Raw genomic sequence first — 21,477 nt, 5'->3', positions numbered from 1 at the left:
GTCATATTTTAAAATAAGATAGCACATAAATGAAAACTGTAATATATTACTTGACGTTTAATCAATGCTCAACAGATGACACCATATATACTGATATTTATTTAAAAATAAAATGTTTTATCATAACCGAACAAACGTAAAGTAATTTCTACTATATAAATAATAGACAAATTATGATATAACTATGTCGGTAAGACGTAATTTATTTGAAAAATGTTTTGATAATATTTTGTTTTTGTTCTCCATTCATAATTTTATTAGCTTATAGTAATCCGCAATTGTATTAATTCATTAGGAAAAATGAAAATATTGGAATGAAATGAAATGAAAAAATGAAAACTGTCTTAATTAGAAGTTAATATAAAATAAAATATGACATTTTGTATAGTTGTTTAAAAATGTTTTTTCATTTACGTTAACAATAAACAGTTAATTATTGTATACAACTTAGTAATTTACGTTTTTAAGCGATAAATATACCTAAAATAAGAAATTTGTAATGTAATCTGCTAGGGTAAGATGTTTAGAATTTTTGGGTGTTCTATTACTTTTGACATTGACAGATATTTTCATGTCAAAATTAGTGATATTTAAACCAAGAAGGTATTGTTGTCGTGATAAGTAAAGTACTTTATGGAGAACTTATTGTGTTTTTTTCTGTTCACTATTAAATATGTTAATGGCTGGTTTTATTAATGGAGCAGATGGGTGAAATGATATTTATTTAATTTCATTGGTTATTAAATAATTGATATAAAATATCAGTGATTATTTGACAGAGCAATTGTATAGTGTAGCGATGAAATAATAGCCAATACGATTTGGTAACCGGCAATGCAATGGCAATGGCATTGGTATAAGCGCTATATTTTATATTACGCTCACGATTTTATTAGAGAATTAGCTTATTTTTGGCCATGACTTCTTGGACTACTCTGACTTTGTTCTATTTTTATCCGGTCAATATTCATCTCTCTCCGACTCCATTCAGCGAAATTACTTTCTATTCCTCCATTATATGCGTAGTCAAAATATCGGTAGCCGATGATATTGCATATTATACATAAATATGGGAACTTATCGATCGGGCCGTCATTGGAAGAGTTAGAAGTAGGTCAATATCGTCATCGCAATTTCTATTTGTTTAGGTTTGAGACCTGAAGCGAACGTTTGTTACTTGGAGCTATTTGTTCTTGTCGCGGATAATTACCCTACGCTGCTGCTAACAGAAGGGTTGACGATATCGATCAGGTTTATTATTTATTAGTACGTAGGTTTAACTCATTAAAAAGTTACAGTCCACTGATAATATTTGTATTTATTAAATGTCAATGTCAATGAAACGAAAAAAACAAAATTTATAAAAAGTTTTTATATGAATAAAATATTATCGAATGCTATCAGTGTCACATTAAAAAAACAATTGTAGAGATACAAGATGCACTTTAGCCTCATGCCGCGTCATGCTCGTGCCCTAATGATAAGAGAGCATCGATATATGTAACTGTGGAAAATATTAAACTTTTTAAAAATAATTTGAAAGAGTTCAAAGGGAAAACCGCAAAGTAAAACAAATGTACTGTTATTTTCAATGATAAACTCAGATAAATATAAGATTTCATACTATATTACTATTATAATTGACTAATAATATAATTGGTTTTAATAAATTAATTTATCTATTGGTTTCATCGAACGACGTAATAGATGAAACAGTTTCTGATATTATCCACAATTTTGTAACGGAATTATTGATTATTTTGTTTGAAGGGTATAATAAAATCGCGAAATTTGATTATAAATAAATTGTTTAAGTATTAGGTATGTACATAGATTTATTATAACCACGTCAACTTTTTGGGTTTTTCACTTAGTGAATTTACTGCTTAACGTGTACTTTAAAATGTACCTATAGGTTAATTCAAGAGAAATATATGGAGACTTTGAACAATGATTATCAAAAAGATAATTAGATGCCCATGTTTTGTCAGCAAAATCAGCATCATCAGCTGTAGACACTACAACAGCTATGGCAAACTGTATTTCTATTTTAGTAATCTTAATAGAAATCATTGTGATATTTTACGCCATATTACAGTGTAAAAATATATGTATAGAATGTACTGCCAAATGCAGTTTGTAAAAATGTAAAATTCGTTTTTTTCTCCTAATTTTACACTAGTTGAAAACAAGCAGAAACTAAATCTATACAAAATTCTTTAAAACGTTAATGATAATAATTGGTGGTTATAATCCAACAAATATTGCAAACCAAAAGTCCAATTTAATGCGGCAACATTGCGACGTGCCGACGTCATACATTTTGATGACGTGCGTTGATACTATATGGAGAGTGCAAATGTATATTACAGTAAGTTCGTGTTTTTATTTCTTAGAATTAAACAATTACTGTGATAAAAGCATAAGTTTATGTTCTTTTAAAATACTGTGAGTGGATAATTTTTAATATCTATTATATATATAATTTTTCTCTTCGTGTGTTTGTGACTGAAGACGTCTTATATGATGATTCTTAAACCTGGGAAAAAATCAGAAAATGTCTCCTCGTATCGTCCTATAAGCTCGTTACCTGTGATCTCTAAACTTTTTGAAAAACTATACATTAAAGGCCTCAAAATAATCGCAGAAGAGAGAACTATTATTCCGAACTATCAATTTGGCTTCCGTAATAAACACGGAACAACAGAACAAATACATAGATTGGTAAACAAAATTAATAAATACCTAAATGCTTTTCTCGTTATATCTCACGCCTTCGACGAGGTGTGACACACTGGACTGTATGTTAAATTGAAAATGCCTTTGCGCCATACGCACTTTCAACTACTGAAATCGTACCTCACAGACAGACAGTTTATTGTCAAACAGGGTGACGAATACAATGACCTACACCCAATATATTCGGCTGTTCTGCAGGGCAGTGTTCTTGGTCCATTGTTATGTCCATTGTATACAGATTTGTATACGATACAGCGGTTTTATTATCACACGAGGATCCAATATCAGCTACAAGAAACCTCCAACTTCATCTTATCAAAGTCGAATTGTGGTTGAACAAGTGGAATATGAAAGCAAATGAGACAATATCCACCCATGTGACATTCACCCTTTCTAGAGGAACTTATTCTTTAGTAAAATTGAATTATCATAAACTTCCGCAAGCAGACAACGTTAAATATCTGGGAATGCATTTTGACCGACGTTTAACATGGAAGAAAACATTTAGTGACAAAACGCAAACAGCTTGGGCTTAAACTAAACCAAATGTACTGCCTGATAAGGCGCAAATCTCAATTATCACTTTTTTGGACCTATGGTATTGAACTGTGGGGTACTACTAGCAAATCTGACAACATAGATATCGTCCAGAGGTTCCAGAATAAAGTGTTGTGAGTCATCGTCGACGCCCCATATTACGTCTCCAAGAAACTGATTCTGCGCGATATACCCTTAGAACCCATAGCGAGTGTGATTCAAAGTGTTAGTGCGAAGTACTATGAAAGACTATTAGTGAGTCCCAATACACAAACGCAAACTACCATACGAACTGATTAATAGACACATAGAGTGAGATTAATAATTAATAATCTCTAGAATACGTTAGAATAGTCTTTAGAATAAGTTAGGATAGACTTTGGAATAAGTTAGAACAGTATCTAGAATAAGATTTAGATTATAAGTTGTACAACAGATCACTTACTGAAGCTATCCTCTACATGTCAGGATAGTTATATTATATAACGGAAATTATACAATAATACTTATTCCCCACGGGCATATTGTTGAAGTTCCAAGAGGCTAATAAAAACAATTTGTTTGTTTGCTACAAAAAGAAATCGTGTTATTGTAACAAACTTGATTATCATTTTGCGTATCAAAACACATTTTAGATGTTTTTTTGCTTCAGCTAATTTGAAGATAATGCCTGTTTTATGAATTTAACTTTTATATTATATTAAGTGGGAACAAATGAACCTAATTATGATGGGACCGGCTAAATATAACCGCGTCGAAAACATCAGGTTCATTAAACTTGATGACGAACTCGCTAATTTTCTAGCTACAATACACGATATAATTAAGAGGGAGACAATTTTTTGTCACATGTGTACGACGTAGAAAGTCGTGAGTTCCCTCTTCGATGCATATCTGAGGGTTCGTCCCTTATTTCAAGGCAGAGAACGAATGGCCACCCCTTAACAAAAGTTCGTTGACTTATTCGTATTTACCAACCCTATTTTGGGGTGGAGTGGCGAGTTAGACTGGCCCTGAACGAAGTAGTCACGTACGTCGGTAGTTTCCACGCGAATGTGCGTATGTTGGGTGTAGTTCGCACTTTTTGGTAATTTTCTAGGCCTGTTTCATAATTAAATATCATTTATTATTAGAAACATAAGTTTTTTATAATAAAATTTAAGGGTGTATGTATTGAATATATGTATTGGAAAACTATACATTAAAAGACTCAAAATAATCGCAGTAGAGAGAACTATTATTCCGAACTATCAATTTGGCTTCCGTAATAAACACGGAACAACAGAACAAATACATAGATTGGTAAACAAAATTAATAAATACCTAAATGATAAAAAATATTGCTCTGCTGCTTTTCTCGTTACATCTCACGCCTTCGACGTGACACACTGGACTGTATGTTAAATTGAAACTGCCTTTGCGTCATACAGCAACGTGGAAGCGACGCGGTAATGTTGAGATTTCAGGTTATTAATTGATATTTTGAGATTACTTTAACAAACAGCTGTAGTGATTTCATATTACACCTATCTAAACTTTTGAAGACCCTTTTTTTTATTACTCTTCGTGAGTCCACAATCTGCCCTATTGGCAATAAGTATTTCTTCTGTTTATATTATATATACATGGCATGTAGAAAATCACTTCATTAAGCAATCTTCTGTATAAAATATTATCTTAGTTAATTAGTCTTATTCTAATGTCCATATATGTCCAGTAATCAGATCAGGTGGTGTTTTCGTCGCATATTTAGCTGGTTAGCGAGTACATTGGGATGCACTGACACTCTTTCGAAGTACTTCACACAAACACGTTGGATTACACTCGTTATAGGTTCTAGAGGAATATCGCGTTGTATCACTTTATTTGAAATATAGTACGGAGCATCAACAATGGCACGCAACACCTTATTTTGGAACCGTTGAATGATGGATATATTAGATTTGCTAGCGGTACCCCATAGTTGAATTCCATATGTCCAAATGGGCTTGAATATAGACTCATACAGCAATACCTTGTTATCTAATGATAACTTGGATTTGCGCCCAATGAGCCAATACATTTGATACAATTTAAGTCCTAGTTGTTTCCGTTTAGAGAGTATGTGCTTCTTCCAGGTTAGGCGTCGATCTAAATGCATACCAAGATATTTAACATGCTCTGCTTAGGGGAGTTGACGATGACTGATATTTACTGGTGAACATGTTCTTCTACGCAGGGTAAACGTTATATGCGTGGATTTTGATTCATTGGCTTTAATGCGCCATGTCTTCAACCATAATTGTATTTGCTCCAGGTGGTTTTATAGGTTTATTGATGCTGTGACTGGATCTTCATGGGATGCTAAGATTGCTGTATCGTCTGCATATGTTGCCACAGTAGTTATTTTTGTGGTGGGCAGATCAGCCGTATACAGAAGATACAGTACTGGACCCAGTACACTACCTTGCGGAACTCCTGAATATATGGGATTTAATTCGGTATGTTCATCGCCTTGATTTACAATAAAATGTCTGTCAGTGAGATACGATTTTAGTAGCTGATAGTCCGGATGAGGGAGAAGTTTCTTTAGTTTAACCTGCAAGCCCGTATGCCATACTTTGTCAAAAGCCTGAGATATGTCTAGGAAAGCGGCCGAACAAAATCTTTTGGCATTTAGGTCAGCGTTTATTTGGTTTACAAGTCTATGCACTTGTTCCATAGTCCCATGCTTATTGCGAAAGCCAAACTGATGTTCAGGAATATTTTTTCTCTATAAACGAAATAAATGAATAATCTATATACAACAACGCGGTTTTTCACCTGACTGACACCTATATATATTTAACAACTACATAACTCAAAGTCCTTAGAGACTAGTAACATTTCATTATTGTAATTAACACGGACGCCTTCTTTTAACTAAAGAAGAAATATTATACTCTAACAAGTAAGAACTGGACAAGGTTAGAGAGGACAAAATGAGGCGCAGGTTAATAACAGTGAAGCAGTTAAGCCAGAAATGAAGAATAAAATTGATACTAAAGGGGTTTCTCTCACAGAAAGTGAGAACGATTGAAAAATGACATGCGAGCTTTCAGGAAACTCGACCTAGATATAGAAGTATTGGCAAGACTGTATGTATATGTGGTAAAAACAAGATAAGGCCAGAGAGGACAAAATAAGATATCAAACCATTAGCAATAAGGCGAAAATGAGGAATAGAATTTATTTAATGCATGGAGAGAAAGGATAAGTAATGATATACAGTTTTTCATAGTAATCCATGGTACCTAAAACAAAGTTCTAAAATTAATTACCAATGCTTATCGTTACGTAACTAACCGAGAGCTGCACGATGACTTCGGAAACAAATGGATACACGAAGTGATCCAAGTTTCCGCCCTAAGATATGAAATAAGGTTGCTAAATAACAGCAACGTGGAAGCAACACAGCTATTGGACTACACGCAGGAAATCAGAAGATTGAATATTACCATAAAAACAGTCAAAAGTGTTTTACTATTTATCATTCACAATTTTAATCTTTTTACCCTATTACATAAACAATCGTGAAAAATATCGTTCCAAAATGCTGCTATATTGATGTACAATATATTGTTATTTACAAGCATACTACCAAAAAGATCATAAAACTGTAGCTATATGTAATATAATCCGTATATAATGTATCCGGTTATATTCTTAGATGTAGCACAAGCCTTCGATATGATGGTTTTATTCATAAGCTTCAGAAAATGTTACCGAAACAACACACTGAACTGTTAAAATCTTACATTACGGCCAGAATGTTTAGAGTCCAACAAGAGGAAGCCTACTTTACAATAAAAGGAGCTAAGGCAAGTGTACCGTAAAGAAATGCACTGGGGCCAATACTCTACACATGTGATATATCACAAATATATAATATCACAAAATTTATAAATACTATGCAAGTTTTCCGGAACAAAATCCTGACAAGTATTGTTGGTGCTTACACCGAGACGTTCAGATACCGATTGTCACTCAGGAAATCAAAAGAATCGCGGAGACGTGTGAAGAGACTCTATTTCCGTGGCAATATTGAAGTATTACAACTCTTAGATGATACCAGAACAAGTCACAAGCTCAAAAAAATCAAACCCTTTGTCTAGTGTGTGAGTAGTGAGGTGCATTTAATAGAAAAACAGCAGTGTTAATGCACAAACACTAATACACCAGAGACTAAGATAACGGCAAATGGAGACCTCCTAGATGTATACCTAGATTTAAGTTATTTTAAAGAGAAATCGTAGGTTATTGGACGATGACTAATAACAATGTAACAAATAAATTAATTAAAGAAAACTAATTAAATTAAAAATCAAATTAAACCGATTAACAGCAATGATGTACAGACAGAGGATATTGATCCAAACAGTAGGTACCGTTACAATTCTTCGGTCTTGATGAATTCCTCTTACCTCCGCCAACATTATTAATGGAAGTTAACACGTGCAAGAACTAGATAATAGTCGCGGTCGTGACTCTTTCGTGACGTGCCATGTCTGTATTGACGTCATCAATGTCGAATCTACCAAAGTCCCCGACTGTAAATCGCTCCGAATGGTTTCGCACCAGACAAACAAGACGGATTGTTGCGATAGTGTGAGCATAACATATCGATTTCTACGGCAGTTTCGATTTCGTATCGAATCATATAAATAAGAATAAAATAAGTTGCTTCTCTTGGAATGCTTTTCTATCTTGGGAACTATGCAATGAGTAAACAGCTTGCTTGTGTGTGAAGAATTTTTCTATTTCAAATTAGTGATTAGTGAGTGATTTTCCTGGAACATCCCCTTGCCGCTCCTTCTTATTCTATTTTTTGACTATGTCTTTTTACTGCTGTGTTTTTTCTTACATCGTTCTCTCCCATTTCTATTTCTAAGAAAGCATGCTTGACTTTGTTTAACCTTTTTCCTTCTCTTTTCACTTGCTTCTTTAAACACACATTTTTAATACTTAGCTACTTGATATTCTGCTGTTATATTTTCATCCTTCTACTTCATAGAGAGAAGAAATCTAATACCAATACACCAGTTTGGGTTTATTAACAAGTATTCAAAAATTGACCAGGCCCATAGAATAACAGATGTTATTGAAAAAGTCTAAGAAAGTAAAAAAGTATGCTCAGCCATTTTCTTAGATGTAGCACCAACCTTCGATAAGGTTTGGCATGAAGGCCTTGAAGGAAAATCGTGCATTACAACCAGAATGTTTAGAGTTAAACAAGAAGAAGCTTACTCTACAATAAAAGAAGTTAAAGCAGGTGTATCACAAGGAAGTGTACTGGGCCAATGCGTTATCTACTCTACACTTATGATATACTACAAATGGAGAATATTACGATGGATATATTTACTGATGATATTGCGATTATAGATGTCGGAGACAATAGTGAAGAAGTCACACGAAAATTACAACAGGCAAGTGACAATATACATAATTAGATACAAGTTTGGAAAATATAAATTAATGAAAGTAAATTTGTGCATGTGCAGTTCACATATAAGCAGACAACAACGTACAAGCACCAACAACATTAAATAATCATTCCATAATGAATCTTGATACAAAACTTTGCTGGAAGGAACATATAAAGAAGAAAAGAAAAGAAAAGAACTGGAATTGAAATATAGGAAAATGTATTGGCTAATTGGAAGAAAATCACAATTATCAATATATATTTATTATAAATTGCTATTATACAAACAAATACTGAAACCTATATCAAATATTGAAAACATACGGAGTTCAATTATGGGGATGTTCTGCAAAAAGTAACATAAACAAAATACAATTTTTTCAGAACAAAGTCCTGAGAAATATTGTGGGCGCACCTAAATATTACAGGACTGACTACTGTAGCGACCTTGAGGCATGTCGAATTTTACATAGTAGAATAACTATCTATAAAGTACCCAGAAATATAATCCCAGATGTTGAACGCGGGCGGGGTGCCAGCAGCGCCAAATAGAAAACGATAACGAATAGCTAGCAACCTCGAGACGTTTATCTGGGATGTTATTGAAGGGTACATTGGATCATTCAGTAGCCGACTATCGTTTGGTTTAGACGTGCCACCATCGACTGCCCAAGTCTCGTCACCAGGTAACACCGCTGCCAGCCTTTTTTTATTATCACTTGTATTTTCCACATTTTATTTTATATCGTCAATAAATAACCTGTGTTACCTCCATTCACCCACAGTCAGTCTGTAAATCAAGCGAATTGCAAGGGGACATGAGGAAAGAATATTGAAGTATTGCAACTTTTGGATACCACCAGAGCAGGATACAGATTCAAAAGAATCAAACTATCTGATTTTGTGTAGTTAGTGTTGTGTAGTGAGCTGCACATAATAAAAAATCACGATGGAGGCATGAGGAAAGACTCCATTCTTATGAGAATATTAAAGTATTGCAACTTTTGGATACCACCAGAGCAGGATACAGATTCAAAAGAATCAAACTATCTGATTTTGTGTAGTTAGTGTTGTGTAGTGATCTGCACATAATAAAAAATCACGATGGAGGCATGAGGAAAGACTCCATTCTTATGAGAACATTGAAGTATTGCAACTTTTGGATACCACCAGAGTAGGACACAGACTCAAAAGAATCAAACCATCTGATTTTGTGTAGTTAGTGTTGTGTAGTGAGCTGCACATAATAAAAAATCACGGTTCGCAAATATCAAATTGCCATTAAGACGCTTTCGATATTTTGCAGATACCGTAAACTTTCTAATAACCAATTCTGGAGGTTCCAAATTTCCTGGAACCCCATGTATTTTATACTCGTCCTTTATACTCAATAGAAATATTTGCTAGCTTTTATTTTGAAATGCTTCTTTCTTTCACGTCCTATGTCATTAAGAGTACCTCATATAAGTTACGTCATGCATTGTGAATCCATTAAAATTAAATCACCCTAATAAATAATTAATTCCGGTACCATAATTATTTTAACCATTCTGTTTTCGAAACCGAAAAACATGGTACGATCATCGGCGTGACACTGGACCGAATAAGTTCCATTACCGATTCAAATCATCGAATAAACAGTTGAACGGGCATGATTTAGGACGAAGGCCGATCCGATTGATTTACATTTTAGATTCGTAATAGAACGAGACCAGTTCGCACGGTACTTCGCCCCGTTCCAACGAATTTCGTTTCGTCAAAAGGTCACCATCTCTCCCAATTGTCTCGTTTAGACGGTCCGATGATGCCGACGCCGACGTTCAAACGTCAATTGGACAGTTAACCCCCGCGACCCCGGCCACGGATCGTATTATGTCTTATTTCGTCGTTTAACCGATCACCTTTTAATCAGGTCCTCTATAATGACGAATCAAAATATTTGCTATACCTGTTGACGTAGGGCAAAATTCTGAACGTAAATACTATATTTAAGTGAAATAATATAAAATATCTTAAATAGTGTAGGGATATTTTCAAACCCAGGACGTAATATAAACATTATATTTAATAAAACAATATAATAAAATTCAAGATCTTAAATAAATTAAAACAGAACTCAAAATAAATGATATAACATCTATTTACACAATTTTTAAAAATTAATTACATCCTACATTAGATATGCTTAGTACAATTTTAATTTACAAATTAATTTATTACTACTGTTCGGTTGTACTTGGATTAATACGACGGTACTATTTATATTTCGGGAATAGGAAAAAAACAAATAGTTAAGCTGCGAATATATTTTTATTCTTTTTCAAAGTACTCGCCACGATGATCGATACACTTTAACATACACTTAAACCAATTTTCAAAGCATTTATTCCATTCCGAATGAGGTATCTTCAAGACATGATTTTTGAACGCTTCAGTAGCTCCTTCGGGCGATGAAAATCGTTGACCTAGCAGTTTATTCTCCACGGATGGGAACAAAAAGAAGTCATTGGGTGCCAAATCAGGGATGTACGCTCAAATTGTTTGAGAGCTCGCATTGTCATGATGAAGAACAATCCGGCGTCTCTTGTTTGTTTTCCTTATTTCACCGAAGACTTCTGGTAAATAAATGGTTGTGTACCAATCAGAATTTACTGTTCTACGATTCTCTAGAGGCACTGTTGCAATATGACCACTTTTCCCGAAGAAACAGGCTACCATTTTCTTTGAAGTGCTTCGTGCGCGAGCAACTTTTGTTGGATTCGGTTCATCTTGGAACACCCATACGGTCGACTGTTGCTTACTTTCGGGCTCCTACGAATATATTCATGAGTCTTTCGAAGCACCGCGATTGAATTTCTTAAGCATTTCTTTACACCAATCGACACGACCCTTTTTTTGAGCGATTGTCAAATTGTGTGGGATCCAACGCGAACGTAACTTTCGCACAGCTAAATGTTCATTATCGCATATATGCTGGTGGAACTAATGCTTAGGGATGCCTCGATCTCGCAATAGGTGACATGACGATCTTGCTTAATCATTTCGCACACAGCATCGATGTTTTCTGGCACAACAGCCGATTTTGGACGACCTTCACGAAACTTGTCGGACAACGAACTACGACCACGATATAATTCACTAAACCAGCGATATACGGTGGTTTTTGATGGAGCTTCATCGCCAAAAGTCAAATTAAGTTGATTGATGCACTCTTGTTGTGATAATCCACGTCGTTGTGAAAATCGAAAAAATCATCGCACGAAAATGTTCACGATTCAGTTCAATTTTTTGCCGAGACGAAACTTTCAACTAAATATAAAATAAATCAATAGCGTCCGTGTGCCAAACTGTTCTGAGTACGTATATCGTAAAAAATGTCAAACTTACGATGGAACCGTCAGATGGACTCACATGACAACAGTGTTGCCAATTGCCTAAATATAATAAAATTAAACTACTTAAGCTAAAGTTAAAAATACGCTTATACACTAAACGGTATGCTTATACACTAACGGTATCTTATCACTATTGCTTTCAAGAATTTTGCATAGTCTGACAACCGGGTGACTTTGACAGGCTCATTCGTTTACGCGTTCGAACTAATCAGACAGCACTGTATCTCTTTTTAGCTAGAATAAAATGAAAAGGAAAATATTGTCTGATTTTGAAACGAATTTACAAATTGCGACAGGCAACACATTAAACACCTTGATGACGTGCGTACAAAAATACTTTGAATAGACTATATCACTCTAATAATTACATTATTTGTGATCAGCTTCAGTTACATTCATTTCATGTATGGCCAGTGTTATATCCCTAACTATTATATCTATACATATTTATGTTCAGTTTTCAGAAACTCTCATTGTGTTCTAATAAATGACAAAAATCAGTGTATAACCCATTTAAAATTAAATTATTGTATTAATTAAAAATTTTCCCTATCTGTTTAAGCATCACAGTTTTCAGATTTTTTGAATCAATTTAGACTTCAAATGTTAAACGCTATTTACGTATTATTATAAACATTTTCGATTAAGATCTTTTTAAAATCTCCCGCTAGTCGCGCCCTCTGGTGCTTCCTAAGCGCGAAACTTTATAAAAGTAAAATCGTCATCTATGCCTCTTTATTCTAAGACGGTGCCAACTTAAATGATATATTATTGTGCTAAAGCTACATGCTATTAAAGATAACTATAGAAAGATAACGTGTTTATTTGTTTATATTTTTAAGGTTGTATGTAGGATAATAACTTCGCATTATTTATCAAATTCTCAGAACTTATACGATTATTGTACGGTGACAAGCAGGACGATATGAAAGGTTTATACGAGTTTTATTCGGTTTTGAAATTTTCGATATAGAATTTTTAAAGGAAAATCGGTATTTTGTTATTTAATTCACATCTGTCGTTAAAAAAAAAACGTGTGGAATATTTCTCAACAATCATGTTTTCGTTGGACTTCCCATGTTCTCGTCTCTCTTATTTGTATTCTGCAACTAACACTCTGTATTTAATCGAGTGAGGCTAGGATTAGGAATAGAAGACAGAAAAATACTTCTTACAATTGTATCTTAAAATTTCCTTTATTACGATTTCCAATATTAATTCTTCATAAAAACATATGCCACTTTAAATAATTTAAGGTATGTTATAGTTGCATTTATAAATTATAAATTTTGATGTAGTAGTTATAGATTATTAATATTGCAGTTTCAACTATATATAAACGCCACTGACTTTCAACGGTCAAACGATCTTGTCGATTATGGTGACAGCCTATAACAGGTTAAATGAAAAATCCCCGGCCAGACGCATAGATGGCGCTACTAGAATTAAATCCATATGTTTTTTAGTTAGCCATCACCCTCAAAATATGCGTGTATAAATTTGACAGCTGTCGGATCATTAGTTTGTGAATTATAGCATTTTGAGTGAAGCTACTTTTGTTATTGTAAAAAAAATGGATAAAAAGGAATTTCGCGTGTTGATAAAATATTGCTTTTTGAAGGTAAAAAATAAATAGTTGAAGCAAAAATTTGGCTTGATGCCGCGTTTCCGGACGGTACCCCAGGAAAATCAACCATCAAGGATTGTGATTGTGAACGCAGTGGACGCCCAAAGGCGGTGGTTACCGATGAAAAATCCACAAAATGATTTTGAGTGACTGTAAATTGAAATTGAATGAAATAGCAGACACTCTAAAGATTTTAACTGGAAGTGTACATCATATCATTCACGAATATTTAGGTATGAGAAAGCTCTGTGCAAAGTGGGTACCGCACGAGCTCACTTTTGACCAAAAACAACGACAAGTTGATGATTCGGAGTAGTGTTTGAAGATGACTAAGCATAATAAACTCGAGTTTTTGCGTCGATATGTAACAATGGATGAAACATGGCTCCATAATTTCACTTTGAAGCCCAATCGACAGTCATTCGAGTGGACTGCACACGATGAACCCGCTCCAAAACGTGGGAAAACGCAACAGTCGGCTGGCAAGGTTCTGTCGGCTGTATTTTGGATGCGCATGGAATAATTTTCATTGACAACCTTGAAAAAGGAAGGACCATCAACAGCGACTATTACATAGCGTTATTGGACCGTTTGAAGGACAAAATCGGCGAAAAACGGCCGCATTTGTGGAAAAAGCTTCTGCTTCACCAAGACAATGCACCGTGTCACACGTCAGCGAAAACTATGGCAAAAATCCATGAATTGGGCTTCGAATTCCTTCCCCATCCACCGTATTCTTCAGATCTGGCCCTCAGCGACTATTTCCTGTTCTCAAATCTCAAAAGATGCTCGCTGGGACGAAATTTTCGTGGAATGAAGAGGTGATCGCCGAAACTGAAGTCTATTTTGAAGCAAAGGGCAAATCGTTCTACAAAAATGGCATCGAAAAGTTGGAGGGTAGCTATAATCAGTGTATCACCCTTGAAGGGAATTATGTTGAATAAAGAACATAATATTGCCAAAAAATGTATTTTACTGTGGTACATATCCTGCCAATCTATTTCACGTAAAAGTCTACTCAGACACCTTTCATGCGCACTAAAATTTGATTTCCCACGTTACCAGTTCTAAATAATTAGTATATTTTAAGAATATTATTATATTTATCGCCTTAAATGTTGTTTTATTTTCTCTTTTTCGAATTTTAGCGAATAAAACAAGTAATATGTTAAAGATAGCGACATCTACATGTTGGACGTCGCGAAACGTTTCGCCAAAATTTCCTATGAAGTGAAATCTCTATTTCTCTATGCTAAACTCTTGTATACCTGTATTCTAAATATATCATGTATCATCTCGTACACATCAAAAAGCTCCCTTCTATTGTTTCCGTATATATACGTATTCTCTTTTATAGGAAACACTTTATAAACATTTTTCTATTTCACCTGGTAACTCTTTCCGCGAAATTGTCGACACCAGGACACGTCTTGTCTGTATTTTATTTTAGAAGGGTCGTAGAAACTCCGTTTGTTATTAATTTAATCGAATTAAACTATACAAAAAGGTAAATTCTTGGAAAAAATCAGTGAATAACAGACGGAAATTCATTAGCGGTTTTGCAAGCGTCAAAAAAAAACGTTAATCACACATATACTGTTTATCGTTAAAGTACTAAATAACGAGTTACGCCACAGTAAATTACCAAATACTAAATAGGTTTAATAGCATTGCAAATTACCATTTTCTATGCAAAATGCTAATAGTATTAGCGATAGGGGTTATGATGTGAACAGTTATCAGGTATTATTAAGTTAGTTGCCACTTTTACGACGGTCAAAGGCGCTTAATACTTCCACAACATTAGCTACATATTTCATTCCTAATATATTGATAAAAATCCATATTTAGTATTCGTTTGAATGCGTGTCAACTGATCTTTTTTCTCTCGTAAAGGTTATCTAACAGAGATAAGTCAACAAGTTCCCGTTTGCTTTGAAAATATCTTATTGAGAGGTTGACGTACCTTCAATACAAGTTAATGTTAGTGCCTCAATTTCAGACTACAGCTAAAGAAACACGATTTATGATGGTTATTGCAGAAAAAAAAACGAAAAATCAATGATTGTCTTAAAGGTAGTCAACTGGCGAAATATCGGTGTAGAGAAATAGAGATTTAACTTATAGGAAATTTTGGGAAAATGTTTCGCGACGTCCAACATGTAGATGTCGCTACTTTTAACTTATTACTTGTTTTATTCGCTCTGCTAAGAGCCGCGACGGGATCTGATTGGTTCACTTTGTTCTATGCACAGAAAACAGAGGAATTAGAAGTGTATCTCTCATATATAACCTGTGAATAAGTTTAGCATTAATTTGCCACCAGAGAGCGCGACAATTTGAATAGCGGGAAATTTAAAATCTTTTATTAATAAAAATGCAATATAAGCTTAAAAATACATTTTATTTAAATATATGCAAAATTTACATAACAATTATATCACAGGAAAATTCTTAGAATTTTCTAGGTTTAATGACAATATATTGTACTAACAATATATTAAAACTTAAACTTATAAATGTACTTAATATTAAATGTACAAAATTTAGTAAACTATAGAATATGGAACATTTTATATTATCTTAAATATAACTCTGCCAAATATAGAGTACAGTACAATATATATGTTGAAGACAATTGATTTTGAATTGGTTTTTTAAATATTTTCTTTGTCAAATATTTATTGTAAGTATATAATTGTACATCATCTATATAACCTATGTTATATTTAGATATTACAATAAAAAATGTTTAATTTTTGCATTTTGCTATTCTGTTTACTTTTCTCATCGACCAAAACAAACAACACCTAACAATCTTTCTAACTATGCCTCGTTCAGAATGCTCAAAACAGTTGATCATTTTGAAAAATACAGGCATTTGGTGATTTAAGATATTGGACACACTGCTTGTTAAGTTTTGCGCATAATCTGGGAATTCAATAGAACAGTCAAGATATCATTTACCAACAAAGTAAAAAAAGTCTCTCACATTGTCAATCAATGTTTTCTTTTTTCTATGCCATAGCTAAAATGGAGCCTTGTTATATTTTACAAATCAGTTACATATAATTAACATCATAAAAAACCTACAATATAAATAACAACTGGAAACCATATCAATTACAAACACTTTTGCTCTAATTTAAGACCTCACAAGAGATTCCCATCATTTTTTCATTATTTATTGCTAGAAACCATTTCTGACATAGAGCAGGATCCCTAGGAAAGCTGGGTATCCTATTTGAAATGGTACTACATCCTGGAACGCAGTACTTAAGATGTCTTAAGATTTAAACAAATCATTTTAACTAAAAAAGAACCATAAAAACACAGTTAACAAAATAACAATATTTAACACGTACGTTCATAAGGTTTTTAAGTTTGTTTTGTCAGCAATGACATAAATCGAAATTCGTTGTATATAAATCAAATTGTTTCTATAGGAAGCCTAGAATTACCAAAAAAATCCAAAATATCCAGTAAATTTTTGATTATTTCCACCAAATATAAACAAACGTACTCTACGCCTTCTTATTTTTTAGAATAGGCTTCTGAAATCAGAAAGTGTCAAATTTCGGCTTTGCTATCAAATTTATACACAAGACGACACCCCCGCCCTTAGCAATAAAAAATAAAACATTTATTACAAAAATATTGATAATTTTCGATATTTAAAAAAACCTAGGGCTTTTGAGGGGGGGTATCGAACTTTATTTAAAGACTCTACCCCCTCATCAAGTGATTTTTGCATGGGAAACTGGGATTGTACTAAAGAAATATCGATATTGCTAAAAATCGATATTTTTAAAAAATTTATCGACCCGATTTTTTAAGGTATCGATATTTATCTTCGCTGTCGACATCCCTATGCCCAATACGACTAAATACTAGCGAAGCCCGCCGACGAATGACTTATCAATTGACTGTTTAGTGGGGATTGTTTACGACCAAACTGAACCGGTGGAATAACACTTCGTGGAATTAGTTTCACAAACAGCATGAATGCAGGTCATGGGCGTGCGAGTGAGCTTTACGCCGGACTCGATTGTTTTTCATAATTTCTTGGTCTGGGTACAGTCAACCGCCTCATTATCATCGGATCGAAATCATCGCAAAAACGACAGAACATAACCCCAAGGAGCAGCACCCCTTGGACTAGCGGTGTCGGCCACCGAAAAAAATATCGATATATCGGAAAAAAAAATATCGATATATTTTTTGCAATAAGTATAAAAAATATCGATATATTTTTTGGTGAACCTTTAAAATATCAATTTCAAAGGTTTATTAAAAAATATATTTAATTTATTTTAAAAAATATATTGGCAAAAAATATCAATATTTTTTTCAGAATATATCGACATATCGATATTTTTTCTGCATCCTTATCTTGAACGGCTTACGAGTCATCATTTCATTATAGATACTGTTATTTCAAAGCTTTTATATGATTTTATTGAAATATATCAAAGACCAATACTTCTTCTTTTGATCTGAAACCAATCTAAATAAAATCTATCCCTGATAAAGATAAGAAAAACCTTTAAAATTATAAATGAATGAATTTGTTTGATGTACATAAAGAAATGCGTCTGGAACTCTACATCATGGGTGGTGTGGAAAAGATTTCAATGTAAATATAATAAAACAACTCTAGCTTATAAACTACTGTGGATCTATAATTAATTGTAGTTTAAATTGTTCGATAATTGGGGAAGTTTTATCCCATTCGCGGTACTATCCAGACCTGACTGCATCCGACTACCACCTTTTCGCATCGATGGGACACGCTCTTGCAGAGCAGCACTTCACTGATTTTGAAGTAGTTTAAAATAGCTCGATTAATAGCTTAGCTAAAAGGAGAAACTGTACCCTTGGAATGCCATCCATTTCCATCAAAGGGCCAATCCTTTAAATAAATATACTATTAATTGTAATGTAATAAACTTAAATTATTAAATATAATAAAATTGTAGAACTATTATCATATTTCAAAATGCTATTCGAACTCAAAAGTCAAGTACTTCGAAACAGTACAGCGAAATTCCTAGACTAGAACTTTATTTTTATACGGGAGAACATTTCTGAGGTGATTTTCTGCATGCCATGTATGTAATATTAATTATAATAAATAATTTTCGGCTACTGGAGAGATTTTTGAACCAGTAAAGATTATTAAAAAATTCGACTATTATTTTTTCTCATTATAAATGCAATTAGCATTTATTTTCATCGCCTTGCACTTTGCATCGACGAAATTCAAATATTTATAAGGGTAATTAACATGGACCTGTTTGATATAGTTTATAGAAACACATACTGCTACTGTTAATCTATGAAGAAGTGCTTTTAAAAATAGACTGATGACGGATGTATTACTCATACTACATTGATGTTTAAACATTTTAAAATTATACCAAAAAGAGGTTTTCGTTTGAATTCACAATCTCATTCAGCATCAATCAAAATGTTTATAAATTAGAAAAGTTTGCATCGGTAAACAATTCCATGGCTAGTATTTCTTTAGAATGTTCAAAACGAAACAACTGAGGTTTAGAAATCACGGAAACTCCATAAATGCAAAATAAAAATCATTTAAAAAAAAACACAAATTGTCAATTGTACCAAAAATGCCTTTTTGTCCCTCTAAATATGCAAAAAAATATATGTTTCAAAAGTCAATTCCTGTTACTATCTTAACTTAACGTATATTCATAACTGTGTTCCTATTTTTTTTTGATATCTAATATTTTAAACCACATTAAGTTAAAATAATACTTTCAAAATGATCCTTATGACTGACATCCATCTCACCTGAACCGCAACAGACTACGCGATGAAAGATTTAGTCCCCCTGAACGCAGACTTTCGAGTGGCTACACGGCGTGTATTTTATTTCGTGAGTCAGTCAACGACACCAACTCCTTCTATCTTTGTCGTCGTCGTTTCTTCTTCGTGTTTACTTATTTTGTGATGCAAAATTCCACGCATCCACGCACTGGCAACGTTGAATACGTATCGCTCGCCTAAGGGCAAGTTAAAACATGATATTGGCGACAGCGTTGCCAAATAGATCAATAAAAGTAATGTTATTCTGCATTTTTTTAATTTTTTCTATAATTTTCGATTGAATCGTCAAGTTGTGTTATCGAATATTGTTAATATTATAGATTCATAGTTTAACTGATTTTTAGTAGCAATAATTTTCAAGAAAAGCTGATATCATATCAGCGGATTTTATTTTATCTTAATAATCTATATAATATAACTCTATGTAAAATCTTAAAAGAAAAGTATTTCTTTTCTTAGGAATAATATGATTTAGTATAAAATGATTGAAAGCCAGGTAATGATTATTTTCCCTAAAATTCATTTAATGATAAATTCATTCATTTCAATTCATTAAATTACAATTCAATATATACTAATCAAATTATTCTTTCAGATGTAACTTTACAGGCATTTTTTAAGTTAATCTTAGGGGGTTAGAAATACGATGGCAACATGGCTGTTTGAATGTTTATGAGACTCCACTAAAATGATAAGTCTTGGGAAAGTCTAGATATTTCCCGACAGAACGAGTAGACAGATTTGCCAGAGGTCGAAGGTGGTTATGTTTATGTAGTGCCTATCAGGGAAAATTTTCTTTCAATTGCATTGCTTTTATTTAGTATTTTAGGTTTGTTTGTGGCTATACATGATCAATAAGTCAAAATATTATTTATTTTTAATATTGCAATGTTTGTAATCGTAATAGAAGGTAATATCATAGTATTATATGTATGTGTACATGTTTGGTACAATATATATATTTGTTATAGGTAAAAATGATTTTGTTCTCGGTCTCAGAAATTGAATCATGGAAGAAAAACCAGTGAAAGACCCAGACCTTATATCTTAATCATAATATTAATTAAGGATGACAGCAATACTAGGTTCCAAATTACATTTCTTGACCTATCGAATAGACCAGAAAGTTCAAGAAGCATTTTTAGGTTTTCTTCCTTTCTTTCTTTTCGGTAACATTTCTTTTTTGAATGTGTCAAGTTCTTAACATAAATTGTTACCTTTTTTAGATGAACTGAAAAAAATATTTAAGAAGAGCTTGAAATTGAATATGTTATGAGCGATGCTGATCCAAAATCATAAGATCATAAGAGATGTTATAACACGGTGTAATAATAAGCTGATGAAAATGAAGTTTTAGATTATTTATGCTTTTATTATTTTAATAGTAATGAATAAAGGTGAGGGCTCACTGCTTTCAACAAAATGCAAGTTAACACAAACATGACTATTGAACGATAATCTGTTGAAAAGAAATGAACTAAAGAGGAAGGCTAGGGTGACAATTGACAAGCTATTGAACTCGTTCATGATTTGCTGACAATTATCAAGGTGGGATGATTGTTAGCCTATACAGCATTCGGCAAATTTGAAATAAAGCCTCAATATAAGACACATAATGTAATTTTGTTCTAAAAATATGTTGCGGCAGAATATTTAAATGATGGGAATGTACGAATAGGAAATATACTATGTAGCCTAGTACAAGTACATTAGGGAAGACTGTAAGTTCAATAGAAATACAAAACCAAAAATTATTATGGCTTGTAATTAAGAATATTTTAAGCCCGTAAATAATATATGTATTAAATATCAGTATTATAATGCCAAATAAATTATATCTGCTTATTGGTTTTTTTTAATTATTTGACTATAAAATATTA

General features: G+C 33.1%; 1 long non-coding RNA gene across 2 annotated transcripts; it reads left to right on the top strand.

The window, feature by feature from the left end:
• The first annotated feature begins 20,170 nt into the window (after positions 1–20,170).
• Positions 20,171–21,432, top strand: LOC143202064 (uncharacterized). 2 transcript variants are annotated; one of them, XR_013007077.1, is made up of 4 exons: positions 20,171–20,507; positions 20,569–20,766; positions 20,824–20,922; positions 20,983–21,432. It is a non-coding gene; the product is annotated as an uncharacterized LOC143202064 (long non-coding RNA). The 2 variants fall into 2 exon arrangements; XR_013007076.1 differs by having other exon boundaries at positions 20,824–21,432.
• Positions 21,433–21,477: the final 45 nt, after the last annotated feature.

This window comes from Rhynchophorus ferrugineus, unplaced genomic scaffold (genome assembly GCF_030347505.1).
Source record: "Rhynchophorus ferrugineus isolate W39M unplaced genomic scaffold, kcgeb_rfMv2 rfM9, whole genome shotgun sequence".
Lineage (NCBI taxonomy): Eukaryota > Metazoa > Arthropoda > Insecta > Coleoptera > Curculionidae > Rhynchophorus > Rhynchophorus ferrugineus.
The sequence above is the reverse complement of the archived record's forward strand: the minus strand, read 5'-3'. Positions and strand labels throughout refer to the sequence as shown.